Below are 16,274 nucleotides of genomic sequence, written 5' to 3'. Positions count from 1 at the left end.
ATGAATCAGAACAAGTGAATATTTGATTAAACAAATGTATCGGAGTTGTTGTTGGTGTATATTTTGTCGCTATCCGTTGTAATCTATTTCAAACTATCGTCAATATAACAAATACCAAATTGTCAGGTGTGTTTGTCAGATTTCAAAATGAAAATGGTTTTGTTACTCTAGGAAAAGCTAGATGACCAAGAAAAAATGTATTGTTACACTGGGTAAACGCCGGATCTCCAAAGGAAAATGATATTTTTACTCAGGTAAACGACGACCCGCCAAGTCAAAATGGTTTGTTGCTCAGGGAAAAAATATATTTCCAAGTGAAAAAGGTTTGTTACCCAGAGAAAAAATATATTTCCAAGTGAAAAAGGTTTGTTACCCAGGGAAAAAATATATTTCCAAGTGAAAAAGGTTTGTTACCCAGAGAAAAAATAGATTTCCAAGTGAAAAAGGTTTGTTACCCAGGGAAAAAATATATTTCCAAGTGAAAAAGGTTTGTTATCCGGGGCAAAAATAGATTTCCAAGTGAAAAAGGTTTGTTATCCAGGGCAAAAATAGATTTCCAAAAGAAAAGGGTTTTGTTACACTGGGTAAAAATATATTTCCAAGTGAAAAAGGGGTTTGTTACACTAGGTAAACGATAAATCTCCAAAGGACAATGGTACTTTAGTTAGGTAACGGTGGTCCTCCAAGTGAAAATGATAATTTTACACAGGTAAACGTCAGTTGTCCAAACCAGAATGATATTTTTACTTGGGTAGGTAAGTAGTGTAGTTGGTATCGATCGGTACCGTCCAATCAGAGAGCGCCACGTCATCCTAATTGCCACGCCCATTTTCATACCCTAAGGGTACATTCATCTGCTACGTCATCTGTGCCACATCATCAAGCGCCACGCCTAGTGCCACATCATCCATCCATTGCTATATCATCGCTGCATTGATTGCCGCATCTTGATACTTTTCTCAGATATTGTATTATGTGTATTTAGGACTAATATCATCCATCCATATTTTTTAAACTTGATTTTATGTGTACAAGTTACGGTTTCTGCAGTTTCCACATTTTACGACTTATGATTACCGCGTCAAAACTTACATTGGCACTTTACTTAGTCTCCTTGAAATAGCATTGTATAGTGTACGAGTTCATTTTATTTCGAAAAAAGAGCATATCAATGATATCGTTGATCGTTATTGCGTCGATTCATTAGCTGAAATCCTCCAGATCGGTTGATGTTTCGAGGTACACCGCTTTGCTGCCGTCCGACACTGCGATCCGAGTTCTTGCGTTCGATCTGACCGTTTTGTTTGATGTAGCGATCACTGGCTTGTAGTATATACGATACGAGCGGAAGGTCGGGATTATGAACAACTACGCTAGGCGAATAGATGACGAATTCATCAGCTCGCAGTATAACCGCTACCTGTATAATGTTTGCATGTCGAGTATAAGGGTATTTAACTCGGCACTAAAATGCCAACGGAATAGCCGCAGGGAGTCGGTTCTCGTTGCTATAATTAAACGAACACCTTCGCCGCAGGTACGCGATCACCGACGTTATAATGATAGGGACAAATTAGCCGCATGAAAGCGAGTCTAATGAATATAACGACAGACAACAAGTTAGTTGAAAAGTAAAACTAATCGTGACCGATGCAAGACGGCGTGAAACAGCGCTTTCGCTCGATTCTTGTAGTGACCACAATTCATACGATTCAGTCCTTTTCATGTCACTAGAATAAGGGTGATTAAACCAACAGTGAAACGCCGCTTCACAATTGCAAGTTAGTGTAATGCAAATTTTACCCCTTCAAGGGTTATAAAAGTATGGACGGCAAAAGGTATAATTTTGGATCGACATGGTGCCTTAGCTATCTATCAATAGGTATGTAATATTTGTTGAAATAGTTGCTATTGATCATAGACCAAGCTTGCTTTCAGAGCTGGAAACTAAACGCATATGAAAATTTACCTAGGTGTTCCCCACACGCATCAAATGTAGGCCTACTCAAGTGTTTATGAGGTGGCGAATAGTTCGACGGTTGTTGGCATGCAAGGACGTCACATAGAATTATGGAGTTTTCTGTAAACTATAATCCAGTGATCTATTTTCAATCACTATATTTTTCATTAATCTAAACTAAGTACTGTTAGTAGGCAAACCCTAGGAAAGTATATCCTCTGATAAAAGCAGGAATAATTTGTTATCCGTGAAATAAATAGATGGTGCGACTCTAATGGACATAAAGAAATGAAAATTTTGTAAAGTAGATATTTTTCGGTATGCTAAATTCGGCTACGCGGTGCTAGACTTCTTGGCCGCATGAAATAGGATGTTTTAGCTTCAACCTCAACGCATTAGCACACCGAATTTAAATATAGGCGATAAATAATATACAGTAGCTCCAATTTTAATGAAAAAATAAAAATAAAAAAGCGTGAAAAATTGCATTTATCCTGGAACGCACCAAGAAAAACCGTATGAATTTGTAAAGTAGTTAGAAAACTACACTATTCCGCTACACTAAAGACTTAAACAATCCGGATTTTGTATGGTGTATACTAATTTTACATTGCGGAGTATTCAGTAAAGTTCAATCCAGTGAATTCGCGTAGGCTATGCATACAAATGAGGAAAGTTACATCAGCGCGTGTTAACTAGTTGTATTATGTAGCTTGCAATTCATGCAAGTTTCGAAACTTCCACACTGAGTCTTTTAAAATAGATAGAAACGAAAAAAACTAATCGAAAAAATTTACGAAGTTTGGATGCGGCATATTTAGGTTTTCTAAAAATTATTCATACCCATGACTCGAAATATTGTTAACTAACTTATCATGTTCTGAAGTCTCATACATGCACCGACTCTGTGCATTCAATGTAGGGGTAGCTGACTTGGAGACAGAAAAACACACATATTTGACCGTAACATGGTCTTAGTATGAACCGACATGCATTCGACTTGTGGAAAAATGTGTCGCAGCGTGTAGTGTACAAATTTCGATGTTGCGCAAATACCACAGACATAAGATAAGCGTGTAGTGTACAAATTTCGATGTTGCGCAAATACCACGATTTTACATCGAATTATTCGAATCGACTACGTACATTGTATAGGTGTGAGGTGAAATAAAACGGATTTACGCAAAAGTTCGACACTAAAACGCATACGGTGTCTTATAAAGTAATAATGTAAGCTGCGATGGATGCTGCTATATAATGCTAGTAGCGAATATAGTAGAAAGTCCCCGTCCGGATGAATGTAAGCAGGTGCGCTTAGTAACGTAGTAAATCGCATAACAGAATTTACATAAATTGCTACTTCTACCTTAATTTAATGGATTTATCTGAGATCATTGCTTTACTTAATCTCTCCAAAATGTGCATTATACAAGTACGTCACCATCGAAACCATCTACCTATAACTAGCTGGCAGTATAATTGTAGCAAATACTCGAGTACTAATTCTAAAGTAACTTAGATATCTAAATGAGCTCTGAGTCGTTGTTATCTCGCATCTTGTACTTGTATTCGCACTTTACCTTTACACGTCGTTTTTGTATAATGGATACTAATTTTATTAAAAATACACAAAAAGCGCGAAAAATACATTTTATCCCGGAACGGAGCAAGAAAATGCGTATGAATTTTGTAAAGTAGATATTCTATTCTATTATGTGTATTTAGGGCTAATGCGACATCACTATGTTAGCGACAGGCCTGATTTGAACACACTAACTTTGCAAATTAAACTTATCACCCACCACGAACACTCAATGAAGAGCACCCTGGAGCACCCTCATAAATGCTCCACAATTCGTGACGTATAATATACTGAGCATATAATAAGCTGACAAAACTGATACTTGAGTACTCCGAAATGCACAAGTACTTTACCTTTACACGGCGTTTTTTGTAAAATGAATACTAATGGTACGCGAATGATCATAGACTAAGCTTGCTTTCAGAGTTGGAAACTAAATGCATACGAAAATTTAACTATGTTTTCCCCTCACGCATCAAATGTAGGCATACTCAAGTGTTTATGAGGCGGCGAACAGTTCGAAGGTTGTTGGTATGCAAGGACGTCACATAGAATTGTGGAGTTTTCTGTAAACTATAATCCAGTGATCTATTTTCAATCACTATACTTTTATTAATCGAAACTAAGTACTGTTAGTAGGCAAACCCTAAAAAAGTATCCTCTGATAAAAGCAGGAGTAATTCGTTATCTGTGAAATATATAGATGGCGCGCAATATGAGCGGTGTTACGAATATAACAGAATTACCATGCTAATATGTGACTCATCACCTTGAAACTAGGTACGTAGTTGTAGGACATTGTGATTATGTAGAATACCAAATTTCCTCGTACATTTCATGATGGAACTTTAAAACTAACGCGACTCTACAACGACTCTTTGCGTACATCTGTTTTGCGGGAGCGTATATAGCACGTACCCATACATACCCAACTTTAATAACGGAATTACCATGCTTAACATTGAATCCAAACTCTAAACTTGATACGAACACACTAATTTCGCAAATTAAACTTATCACCCACCACGAACACTCAATGAAGAGCACCCTGGAGCACCCTCGTAAATGCTCCACAATTCGTGACGTATAATATACTGAGCATATAATAAGCTGACAAAACTGATACTTGAGTACTCCGAAATGTACAAGTACTTTACCTTTACACGACGTTTTTTGTAAAATGAATACTAATGGTACGCGAATGATCATAGACTAAGCTTGCTTTCAGAGTTGGAAACTAAATGCATACGAAAATTTAACTATGTTTTCCCCTCACGCATCAAATTAGTTGTATCGAGTTATCGAATGATTTTTTTCTTTACATCAAAATAACTAGAGTGTGTAACTACATTAAAAACGTATCTAAATGAGCTCCAGGTCATTGTGATTATGCAGCATACCAAATTTCATCACACATTTCATGATGGAACAACTTTAAAACTAACGCAGCTCTATAGCAACTTTTGCCTAAATCTGTTTTCGGTAGCATGTACATATCCATAGTCAGCTTTAATAACAGAATTACCATGCTAATATGTGACTCCTCACCTTGAAACTTGGTACGTAGTTGTAGGACATTGTGATTATGCAGCATACCAAATTTCTTCACGCATTTCATAATGGAACAACTTTAAAACTAACGCGGCTCTACATCGACTTTTTTCGTACATCTGTTTTGCGGGAGCGTATAGCACGTACCTAAACATAGTCAACTTTAATAACGGAATTACCATGCTTAACATTGAATCCCAACTCTAAACTTTATTCGTAGTTGTAGGACATTGTGGCAATGCACCATGCTAAATTTCATCGCACATCTAATGATGGATCACCTTTAAAACTAACGCAGTCGAATACCGACTTTTAAGCATATCTGTTTTGCGTGAACATAGCATATACCTATGCATAGTCAATTTTAATAGCAGAATTACCGTGTTAAACATTGAATTCCCACCTTGAAAGTTGGTACGCGATTATAGGACACTATAACAATGCACCATACCAAATCCCATCACACATTTCATGATGGAACAACTTTAAAACTAACGCGGCTCTACATCGACTTTTTGCGTATATCTGTTTTGCGGGGGGCGTATAGCACGTACTCATACATAGCTAACTTTAATAACGGAATTACCATGCTTAACATTGAATCCCAACTCTAAACTTGATACGTAGTTGTAGGACATTATGGCAATGAACCATGCTAGACTTCATCACACATCTAATGATGGAACACCTTTGAAACTATCGCAGTCGAATACCGACTTTTACACATATCTGTTTTTCGTGAACATAGCATATACCCATACATACTCAATTTTAATAACAGAATTAGCATGCTAAACCTTAAATTCTCACCTTGAACGTTGATACCCAGTTGTAGGACATAATAACAATGCACCATACCAAATTTCGTCAGGCATTTCATGATGTAACACTTTCAAAACCAACGCAGTTCTATACAGGCTTTTGGCTAAATCTGTTTTTCCGTAGCGTAGCACGTACCTATACATAGTCAACTTTAATATCAATACATGTTTATCGTAAGTCCTACACAGTCATGATATCCGGCCGAGTTTGACTTTTAGAAAACATTATACCGACATCGCGACATCTTACAAAATTGAAACCGCGGTGACTGCTTGAGAGACCTACCAGTGATATCGCGGTAATCTAGTTACTTCCACAAAATAGTATGTATTCAACTTACTTTCCACAAATCTAACGCGCAAAACAATTTACTTTGCTAACGAAAAGTGCTGAGTCATCATATCATTATCCACGCAACAATACACCTAAAACATACTATCGTACAAAATGGTCGCTAACCTCTTTGTGCACCAGCTGTAAATCTCACAAGCAACAAGTTTCAAGATTCCAGTTATTGCCCCAAGTCGTTATGTTGACGAAAGCGTATATTGTAATATCATGATCGATTTGCATTCGTTGGTCACAAACTGTCACTACTCTAAATAATTATTTTTCACTCAAACACAACAGCATACTTGTCGCCATTCGTTTTCATCAAGCACGAGTTCAATAAACTTACTTACTACGACATGAATTGGTATTTTTATGTTGTGTAAATAGGTAATAATTAATTTTAGTAACACTATACCAACATCATCGAGTTGTGCGAATAGATTTACATGTGGTGTTATGGTTTTAATCGAAGTACACTGCACGATCTAATGTAGAGTCATCTCTATTGTATAGCAACTCGGTAATCGAAATGCATGCATTAACATTTAAACAGCGATCGTGTTTCGTCACGCGAAAAATATCATGCGATACTCTGCACAGGGCATGCAAATCCTTTTCACACTCGTAATAGTATACCAACGGCTACCGGCGACAACGTTTAACAATACCAACGACACTAAACATACGATACGTACCCAATCTGCAAATTCTTTCGATTTATTCTGTCCGTTTCAATTTAAGATAAGGAAGCCCATTTCACTCAATGTATCGATGCCTACGGTACTCTACAAAATGTTCTGATTAATTCTCCCTATGCTTATTTATCACAAGAAAGATGATTTGACACCTAAAGTACGAAATACTTTTTCGCTTGAACTAAGCCGCAGCGCCTGGAGTGGAATTTTACGGGGTATGTGGACTCATTTCGTAGGGCTCTATACCATAGGAGCATACTTTACGCTCCAATTCGATTCCCACACATTCCATATAATTACTAACAGAACCATTGAGTACCAGCCTTGGCATTTTCCGTAGTACTAGATGGCATGTATACAATTTCACGACATCCGACATTACGACGAAGACTATCAAAATATCGAAAGAAGCCCTCTATTCTTTTCTGAAATAATCAAGGTTTTATCAGGACTTCCCTTCATATAAACTCCAGCAGAATCACTAATAACCTCTCAAGTGTACTCAATTTACTCTAATTTGATACTCGTGTACCAAATCCCTATTTTCCGCAAGTATGATAGAGGCTATCGCTCGATACTCAACGATTCGTAATTTTGCTGGAATACAAGTACAATTAGTTTAAAGTAGTTTGAGGTTACGTTTGTATCACCTTGACAAGTGCTATTATCAAAAAATGCTTTTGCTAAACTCTTACACTTTCACTAAACTTCTACACTGAATCTTGTAAAGTAGATAGAAAAGGAAAACTATTAACATAAGGTAAGTGAGAAGCACGCAAATTTCGATTGCATACAAATGTCACAAACTGCGCTAACTTCCAGAGTTGTTAAGTATAGAAGTACTCGTACGTCTTGAGTATACCCAAGTAGGTTTTTTGCCTACATGTACCAAATACTCTCAAGTCCTTATGATATTGGAGTACATCAACTTCATGATAGCTACAGTATTAAACAGAAATAGACCTAGAGTACTAACGTTTTTGTGCAGTGAGAGTTCGCAAATTATCGAAGTATTTTTGTTATTTTTATTGCGATAAGTCATTCTGCAGCGCAAAAATGCGTCGTAGGATATAGATGAAACTAGCACCTCTCATCAAGACCGCTGATAACAGTACATTTCAACATAAAAAGCATAAAAAACATTCCCGCGCGCTCCTAAACCTAACACTTCCTACCCTACCACCTAATACTAAGACGCGCGCGGGAATGTTTTTTATGCTTTTTATGTTGAAATGTACTGTTATCAGCGGTCTTGATGAGAGGTGCTAGTTTCATCTATATCCTACGACGCATTTTTGCGCTGCAGAATGACTTATCGCAATAAAAATAACAAAAATACTTCGATAATTTGCGAACTCTCACTGCACAAAAACGTTAGTACTCTAGGTCTATTTCTGTTTAATACTGTAGCTATCATGAAGTTGATGTACTCCAATATCATAAGGACTTGAGAGTATTTGGTACATGTAGGCAAAAAACCTACTTGGGTATACTCAAGACGTACGAGTACTTCTATACTTAACAACTCTGGAAGTTAGCGCAGTTTGTGACATTTGTATGCAATCGAAATTTGCGTGCTTCTCACTTACCTTATGTTAATAGTTTTCCTTTTCTATCTACTTTACAAGATTCAGTGTAGAAGTTTAGTGAAAGTGTAAGAGTTTAGCAAAAGCATTTTTTGATAATAGCACTTGTCAAGGTGATACAAACGTAACCTCAAACTACTTTAAACTAATTGTACTTGTATTCCAGCAAAATTACGAATCGTTGAGTATCGAGCGATAGCCTCTATCATACTTGCGGAAAATAGGGATTTGGTACACGAGTATCAAATTAGAGTAAATTGAGTACACTTGAGAGGTTATTAGTGATTCTGCTGGAGTTTATATGAAGGGAAGTCCTGATAAAACCTTGATTATTTCAGAAAAGAATAGAGGGCTTCTTTCGATATTTTGATAGTCTTCGTCGTAATGTCGGATGTCGTGAAATTGTATACATGCCATCTAGTACTACGGAAAATGCCAAGGCTGGTACTCAATGGTTCTGTTAGTAATTATATGGAATGTGTGGGAATCGAATTGGAGCGTAAAGTATGCTCCTATGGTATAGAGCCCTACGAAATGAGTCCACATACCCCGTAAAATTCCACTCCAGGCGCTGCGGCTTAGTTCAAGCGAAAAAGTATTTCGTACTTTAGGTGTCAAATCATCTTTCTTGTGATAAATAAGCATAGGGAGAATTAATCAGAACATTTTGTAGAGTACCGTAGGCATCGATACATTGAGTGAAATGGGCTTCCTTATCTTAAATTGAAACGGACAGAATAAATCGAAAGAATTTGCAGATTGGGTACGTATCGTATGTTTAGTGTCGTTGGTATTGTTAAACGTTGTCGCCGGTAGCCGTTGGTATACTATTACGAGTGTGAAAAGGATTTGCATGCCCTGTGCAGAGTATCGCATGATATTTTTCGCGTGACGAAACACGATCGCTGTTTAAATGTTAATGCATGCATTTCGATTACCGAGTTGCTATACAATAGAGATGACTCTACATTAGATCGTGCAGTGTACTTCGATTAAAACCATAACACCACATGTAAATCTATTCGCACAACTCGATGATGTTGGTATAGTGTTACTAAAATTAATTATTACCTATTTACACAACATAAAAATACCAATTCATGTCGTAGTAAGTAAGTTTATTGAACTCGTGCTTGATGAAAACGAATGGCGACAAGTATGCTGTTGTGTTTGAGTGAAAAATAATTATTTAGAGTAGTGACAGTTTGTGACCAACGAATGCAAATCGATCATGATATTACAATATACGCTTTCGTCAACATAACGACTTGGGGCAATAACTGGAATCTTGAAACTTGTTGCTTGTGAGATTTACAGCTGGTGCACAAAGAGGTTAGCGACCATTTTGTACGATAGTATGTTTTAGGTGTATTGTTGCGTGGATAATGATATGATGACTCAGCACTTTTCGTTAGCAAAGTAAATTGTTTTGCGCGTTAGATTTGTGGAAAGTAAGTTGAATACATACTATTTTGTGGAAGTAACTAGATTACCGCGATATCACTGGTAGGTCTCTCAAGCAGTCACCGCGGTTTCAATTTTGTAAGATGTCGCGATGTCGGTATAATGTTTTCTAAAAGTCAAACTCGGCCGGATATCATGACTGTGTAGGACTTACGATAAACATGTATTGATATTAAAGTTGACTATGTATAGGTACGTGCTACGCTACGGAAAAACAGATTTAGCCAAAAGCCTGTATAGAACTGCGTTGGTTTTGAAAGTGTTACATCATGAAATGCCTGACGAAATTTGGTATGGTGCATTGTTATTATGTCCTACAACTGGGTATCAACGTTCAAGGTGAGAATTTAAGGTTTAGCATGCTAATTCTGTTATTAAAATTGAGTATGTATGGGTATATGCTATGTTCACGAAAAACAGATATGTGTAAAAGTCGGTATTCGACTGCGATAGTTTCAAAGGTGTTCCATCATTAGATGTGTGATGAAGTCTAGCATGGTTCATTGCCATAATGTCCTACAACTACGTATCAAGTTTAGAGTTGGGATTCAATGTTAAGCATGGTAATTCCGTTATTAAAGTTAGCTATGTATGAGTACGTGCTATACGCCCCCCGCAAAACAGATATACGCAAAAAGTCGATGTAGAGCCGCGTTAGTTTTAAAGTTGTTCCATCATGAAATGTGTGATGGGATTTGGTATGGTGCATTGTTATAGTGTCCTATAATCGCGTACCAACTTTCAAGGTGGGAATTCAATGTTTAACACGGTAATTCTGCTATTAAAATTGACTATGCATAGGTATATGCTATGTTCACGCAAAACAGATATGCTTAAAAGTCGGTATTCGACTGCGTTAGTTTTAAAGGTGATCCATCATTAGATGTGCGATGAAATTTAGCATGGTGCATTGCCACAATGTCCTACAACTACGAATAAAGTTTAGAGTTGGGATTCAATGTTAAGCATGGTAATTCCGTTATTAAAGTTGACTATGTATAGGTACGTGCTATACGCTCCCGCAAAACAGATGTACGAAAAAAGTCGATGTAGAGCCGCGTTAGTTTTAAAGTTGTTCCATTATGAAATGCGTGAAGAAATTTGGTATGCTGCATAATCACAATGTCCTACAACTACGTACCAAGTTTCAAGGTGAGGAGTCACATATTAGCATGGTAATTCTGTTATTAAAGCTGACTATGGATATGTACATGCTACCGAAAACAGATTTAGGCAAAAGTTGCTATAGAGCTGCGTTAGTTTTAAAGTTGTTCCATCATGAAATGTGTGATGAAATTTGGTATGCTGCATAATCACAATGACCTGGAGCTCATTTAGATACGTTTTTAATGTAGTTACACACTCTAGTTATTTTGATGTAAAGAAAAAAATCATTCGATAACTCGATACAACTAATTTGATGCGTGAGGGGAAAACATAGTTAAATTTTCGTATGCATTTAGTTTCCAACTCTGAAAGCAAGCTTAGTCTATGATCATTCGCGTACCATTAGTATTCATTTTACAAAAAACGTCGTGTAAAGGTAAAGTACTTGTACATTTCGGAGTACTCAAGTATCAGTTTTGTCAGCTTATTATATGCTCAGTATATTATACGTCACGAATTGTGGAGCATTTACGAGGGTGCTCCAGGGTGCTCTTCATTGAGTGTTCGTGGTGGGTGATAAGTTTAATTTGCGAAATTAGTGTGTTCGTATCAAGTTTAGAGTTTGGATTCAATGTTAAGCATGGTAATTCCGTTATTAAAGTTGGGTATGTATGGGTACGTGCTATATACGCTCCCGCAAAACAGATGTACGCAAAGAGTCGTTGTAGAGTCGCGTTAGTTTTAAAGTTCCATCATGAAATGTACGAGGAAATTTGGTATTCTACATAATCACAATGTCCTACAACTACGTACCTAGTTTCAAGGTGATGAGTCACATATTAGCATGGTAATTCTGTTATATTCGTAACACCGCTCATATTGCGCGCCATCTATATATTTCACAGATAACGAATTACTCCTGCTTTTATCAGAGGATACTTTTTTAGGGTTTGCCTACTAACAGTACTTAGTTTCGATTAATAAAAGTATAGTGATTGAAAATAGATCACTGGATTATAGTTTACAGAAAACTCCACAATTCTATGTGACGTCCTTGCATACCAACAACCTTCGAACTGTTCGCCGCCTCATAAACACTTGAGTATGCCTACATTTGATGCGTGAGGGGAAAACATAGTTAAATTTTCGTATGCATTTAGTTTCCAACTCTGAAAGCAAGCTTAGTCTATGATCATTCGCGTACCATTAGTATTCATTTTACAAAAAACGCCGTGTAAAGGTAAAGTACTTGTGCATTTCGGAGTACTCAAGTATCAGTTTTGTCAGCTTATTATATGCTCAGTATATTATACGTCACGAATTGTGGAGCATTTATGAGGGTGCTCCAGGGTGCTCTTCATTGAGTGTTCGTGGTGGGTGATAAGTTTAATTTGCAAAGTTAGTGTGTTCAAATCAGGCCTGTCGCTAACATAGTGATGTCGCATTAGCCCTAAATACACATAATAGAATAGAATATCTACTTTACAAAATTCATACGCATTTTCTTGCTCCGTTCCGGGATAAAATGTATTTTTCGCGCTTTTTGTGTATTTTTAATAAAATTAGTATCCATTATACAAAAACGACGTGTAAAGGTAAAGTGCGAATACAAGTACAAGATGCGAGATAACAACGACTCAGAGCTCATTTAGATATCTAAGTTACTTTAGAATTAGTACTCGAGTATTTGCTACAATTATACTGCCAGCTAGTTATAGGTAGATGGTTTCGATGGTGACGTACTTGTATAATGCACATTTTGGAGAGATTAAGTAAAGCAATGATCTCAGATAAATCCATTAAATTAAGGTAGAAGTAGCAATTTATGTAAATTCTGTTATGCGATTTACTACGTTACTAAGCGCACCTGCTTACATTCATCCGGACGGGGACTTTCTACTATATTCGCTACTAGCATTATATAGCAGCATCCATCGCAGCTTACATTATTACTTTATAAGACACCGTATGCGTTTTAGTGTCGAACTTTTGCGTAAATCCGTTTTATTTCACCTCACACCTATACAATGTACGTAGTCGATTCGAATAATTCGATGTAAAATCGTGGTATTTGCGCAACATCGAAATTTGTACACTACACGCTTATCTTATGTCTGTGGTATTTGCGCAACATCGAAATTTGTACACTACACGCTGCGACACATTTTTCCACAAGTCGAATGCATGTCGGTTCATACTAAGACCATGTTACGGTCAAATATGTGTGTTTTTCTGTCTCCAAGTCAGCTACCCCTACATTGAATGCACAGAGTCGGTGCATGTATGAGACTTCAGAACATGATAAGTTAGTTAACAATATTTCGAGTCATGGGTATGAATAATTTTTAGAAAACCTAAATATGCCGCATCCAAACTTCGTAAATTTTTTCGATTAGTTTTTTTCGTTTCTATCTATTTTAAAAGACTCAGTGTGGAAGTTTCGAAACTTGCATGAATTGCAAGCTACATAATACAACTAGTTAACACGCGCTGATGTAACTTTCCTCATTTGTATGCATAGCCTACGCGAATTCACTGGATTGAACTTTACTGAATACTCCGCAATGTAAAATTAGTATACACCATACAAAATCCGGATTGTTTAAGTCTTTAGTGTAGCGGAATAGTGTAGTTTTCTAACTACTTTACAAATTCATACGGTTTTTCTTGGTGCGTTCCAGGATAAATGCAATTTTTCACGCTTTTTTATTTTTATTTTTTCATTAAAATTGGAGCTACTGTATATTATTTATCGCCTATATTTAAATTCGGTGTGCTAATGCGTTGAGGTTGAAGCTAAAACATCCTATTTCATGCGGCCAAGAAGTCTAGCACCGCGTAGCCGAATTTAGCATACCGAAAAATATCTACTTTACAAAATTTTCATTTCTTTATGTCCATTAGAGTCGCACCATCTATTTATTTCACGGATAACAAATTATTCCTGCTTTTATCAGAGGATATACTTTCCTAGGGTTTGCCTACTAACAGTACTTAGTTTAGATTAATGAAAAATATAGTGATTGAAAATAGATCACTGGATTATAGTTTACAGAAAACTCCATAATTCTATGTGACGTCCTTGCATGCCAACAACCGTCGAACTATTCGCCACCTCATAAACACTTGAGTAGGCCTACATTTGATGCGTGTGGGGAACACCTAGGTAAATTTTCATATGCGTTTAGTTTCCAGCTCTGAAAGCAAGCTTGGTCTATGATCAATAGCAACTATTTCAACAAATATTACATACCTATTGATAGATAGCTAAGGCACCATGTCGATCCAAAATTATACCTTTTGCCGTCCATACTTTTATAACCCTTGAAGGGGTAAAATTTGCATTACACTAACTTGCAATTGTGAAGCGGCGTTTCACTGTTGGTTTAATCACCCTTATTCTAGTGACATGAAAAGGACTGAATCGTATGAATTGTGGTCACTACAAGAATCGAGCGAAAGCGCTGTTTCACGCCGTCTTGCATCGGTCACGATTAGTTTTACTTTTCAACTAACTTGTTGTCTGTCGTTATATTCATTAGACTCGCTTTCATGCGGCTAATTTGTCCCTATCATTATAACGTCGGTGATCGCGTACCTGCGGCGAAGGTGTTCGTTTAATTATAGCAACGAGAACCGACTCCCTGCGGCTATTCCGTTGGCATTTTAGTGCCGAGTTAAATACCCTTATACTCGACATGCAAACATTATACAGGTAGCGGTTATACTGCGAGCTGATGAATTCGTCATCTATTCGCCTAGCGTAGTTGTTCATAATCCCGACCTTCCGCTCGTATCGTATATACTACAAGCCAGTGATCGCTACATCAAACAAAACGGTCAGATCGAACGCAAGAACTCGGATCGCAGTGTCGGACGGCAGCAAAGCGGTGTACCTCGAAACATCAACCGATCTGGAGGATTTCAGCTAATGAATCGACGCAATAACGATCAACGATATCATTGATATGCTCTTTTTTCGAAATAAAATGAACTCGTACACTATACAATGCTATTTCAAGGAGACTAAGTAAAGTGCCAATGTAAGTTTTGACGCGGTAATCATAAGTCGTAAAATGTGGAAACTGCAGAAACCGTAACTTGTACACATAAAATCAAGTTTAAAAAATATGGATGGATGATATTAGTCCTAAATACACATAATACAATATCTGAGAAAAGTATCAAGATGCGGCAATCAATGCAGCGATGATATAGCAATGGATGGATGATGTGGCACTAGGCGTGGCGCTTGATGATGTGGCACAGATGACGTAGCAGATGAATGTACCCTTAGGGTATGAAAATGGGCGTGGCAATTAGGATGACGTGGCGCTCTCTGATTGGACGGTACCGATCGATACCAACTACACTACTTAGGTATCTTGTGTTCAACGATGGTAGTGTGATTGGTCTTGTTAAACGTAGTTGCCGAGTTGTGCAATATACTTTTCGTGGGTATACAGTTACGAAGCGGCGTAAAATGAAATTGCTATTATGATCGTCAGAAGATTGTTGTATGTTGATTTGTCGGAGTACCAACCTATCATTCGCATATGACAAGCAAAATCATTACCGCGAATACATGTAACTGGTTCGCTCGGTCTCGACCAATGCAAAATAGATGATTCGTTTTTTGAAACCGTAGCGAAGACCACATGTAAATCGATGTGATAGACTTCTACCCCCCTTACATTCAGTCTTGTCGTGTCCATTTTAATACGGGACCCACAGGTATGAAATGCACACACTAACGCCGTGAACAGAAATCGATGATTTGGATTAATAAAAATATTTCTTGACTACATCGGAATGTCTATGTTGTAGAAAGTAAATACTTTCATGGAGTTGTGTGTTTAATGAAAGCGATTGGTTACAAGTATGTGTTGGGGAAAGAAAATTTATTTTTCTGTATGTGACGAAATGAAAATAGATCCGTGGTTTTAATTGTATTGTGACTGTGTTGTTTTAATGTACGTTTCAACAGGTAGACTTGTCACTGAACAACAATTAGACTCACAAAAAATGTTTGCTGTATGATTTGTCACTGGTGCGCAAATGGTTAGGAATTTTTTGAATGATAATATCTACTAACTGTTTTGTTGTGAGGGCGATCATGTGATGACCCAGCACTTTTCGTTAGCAAAGTAGATTGACCTATGTGAAAGATGTAA

The 16,274-nt window shown here is 37.2% G+C and overlaps 1 long non-coding RNA gene across 1 annotated transcript; it reads right to left on the bottom strand.

The window, feature by feature from the left end:
- Positions 1-1,078: 1,078 nt before the first annotated feature.
- Positions 1,079-7,017, bottom strand: LOC145450048 (uncharacterized). Its single transcript, XR_013918415.1, has 2 exons — positions 6,080-7,017; positions 1,079-4,032 (listed from the first exon to the last, which is right to left on the bottom strand). It is a non-coding gene; the product is annotated as an uncharacterized LOC145450048 (long non-coding RNA).
- Between the last annotated feature and the right edge of the window lie 9,257 nt (positions 7,018-16,274).

This window comes from Botryllus schlosseri, chromosome 11 (genome assembly GCF_051294905.1).
Source record: "Botryllus schlosseri isolate E-star chromosome 11, Bs_hap1, whole genome shotgun sequence".
NCBI lineage: Eukaryota > Metazoa > Chordata > Ascidiacea > Stolidobranchia > Styelidae > Botryllus > Botryllus schlosseri.
Note: the sequence above shows the minus strand (reverse complement) of the source record. Positions and strands in the feature narration are given on the sequence as shown.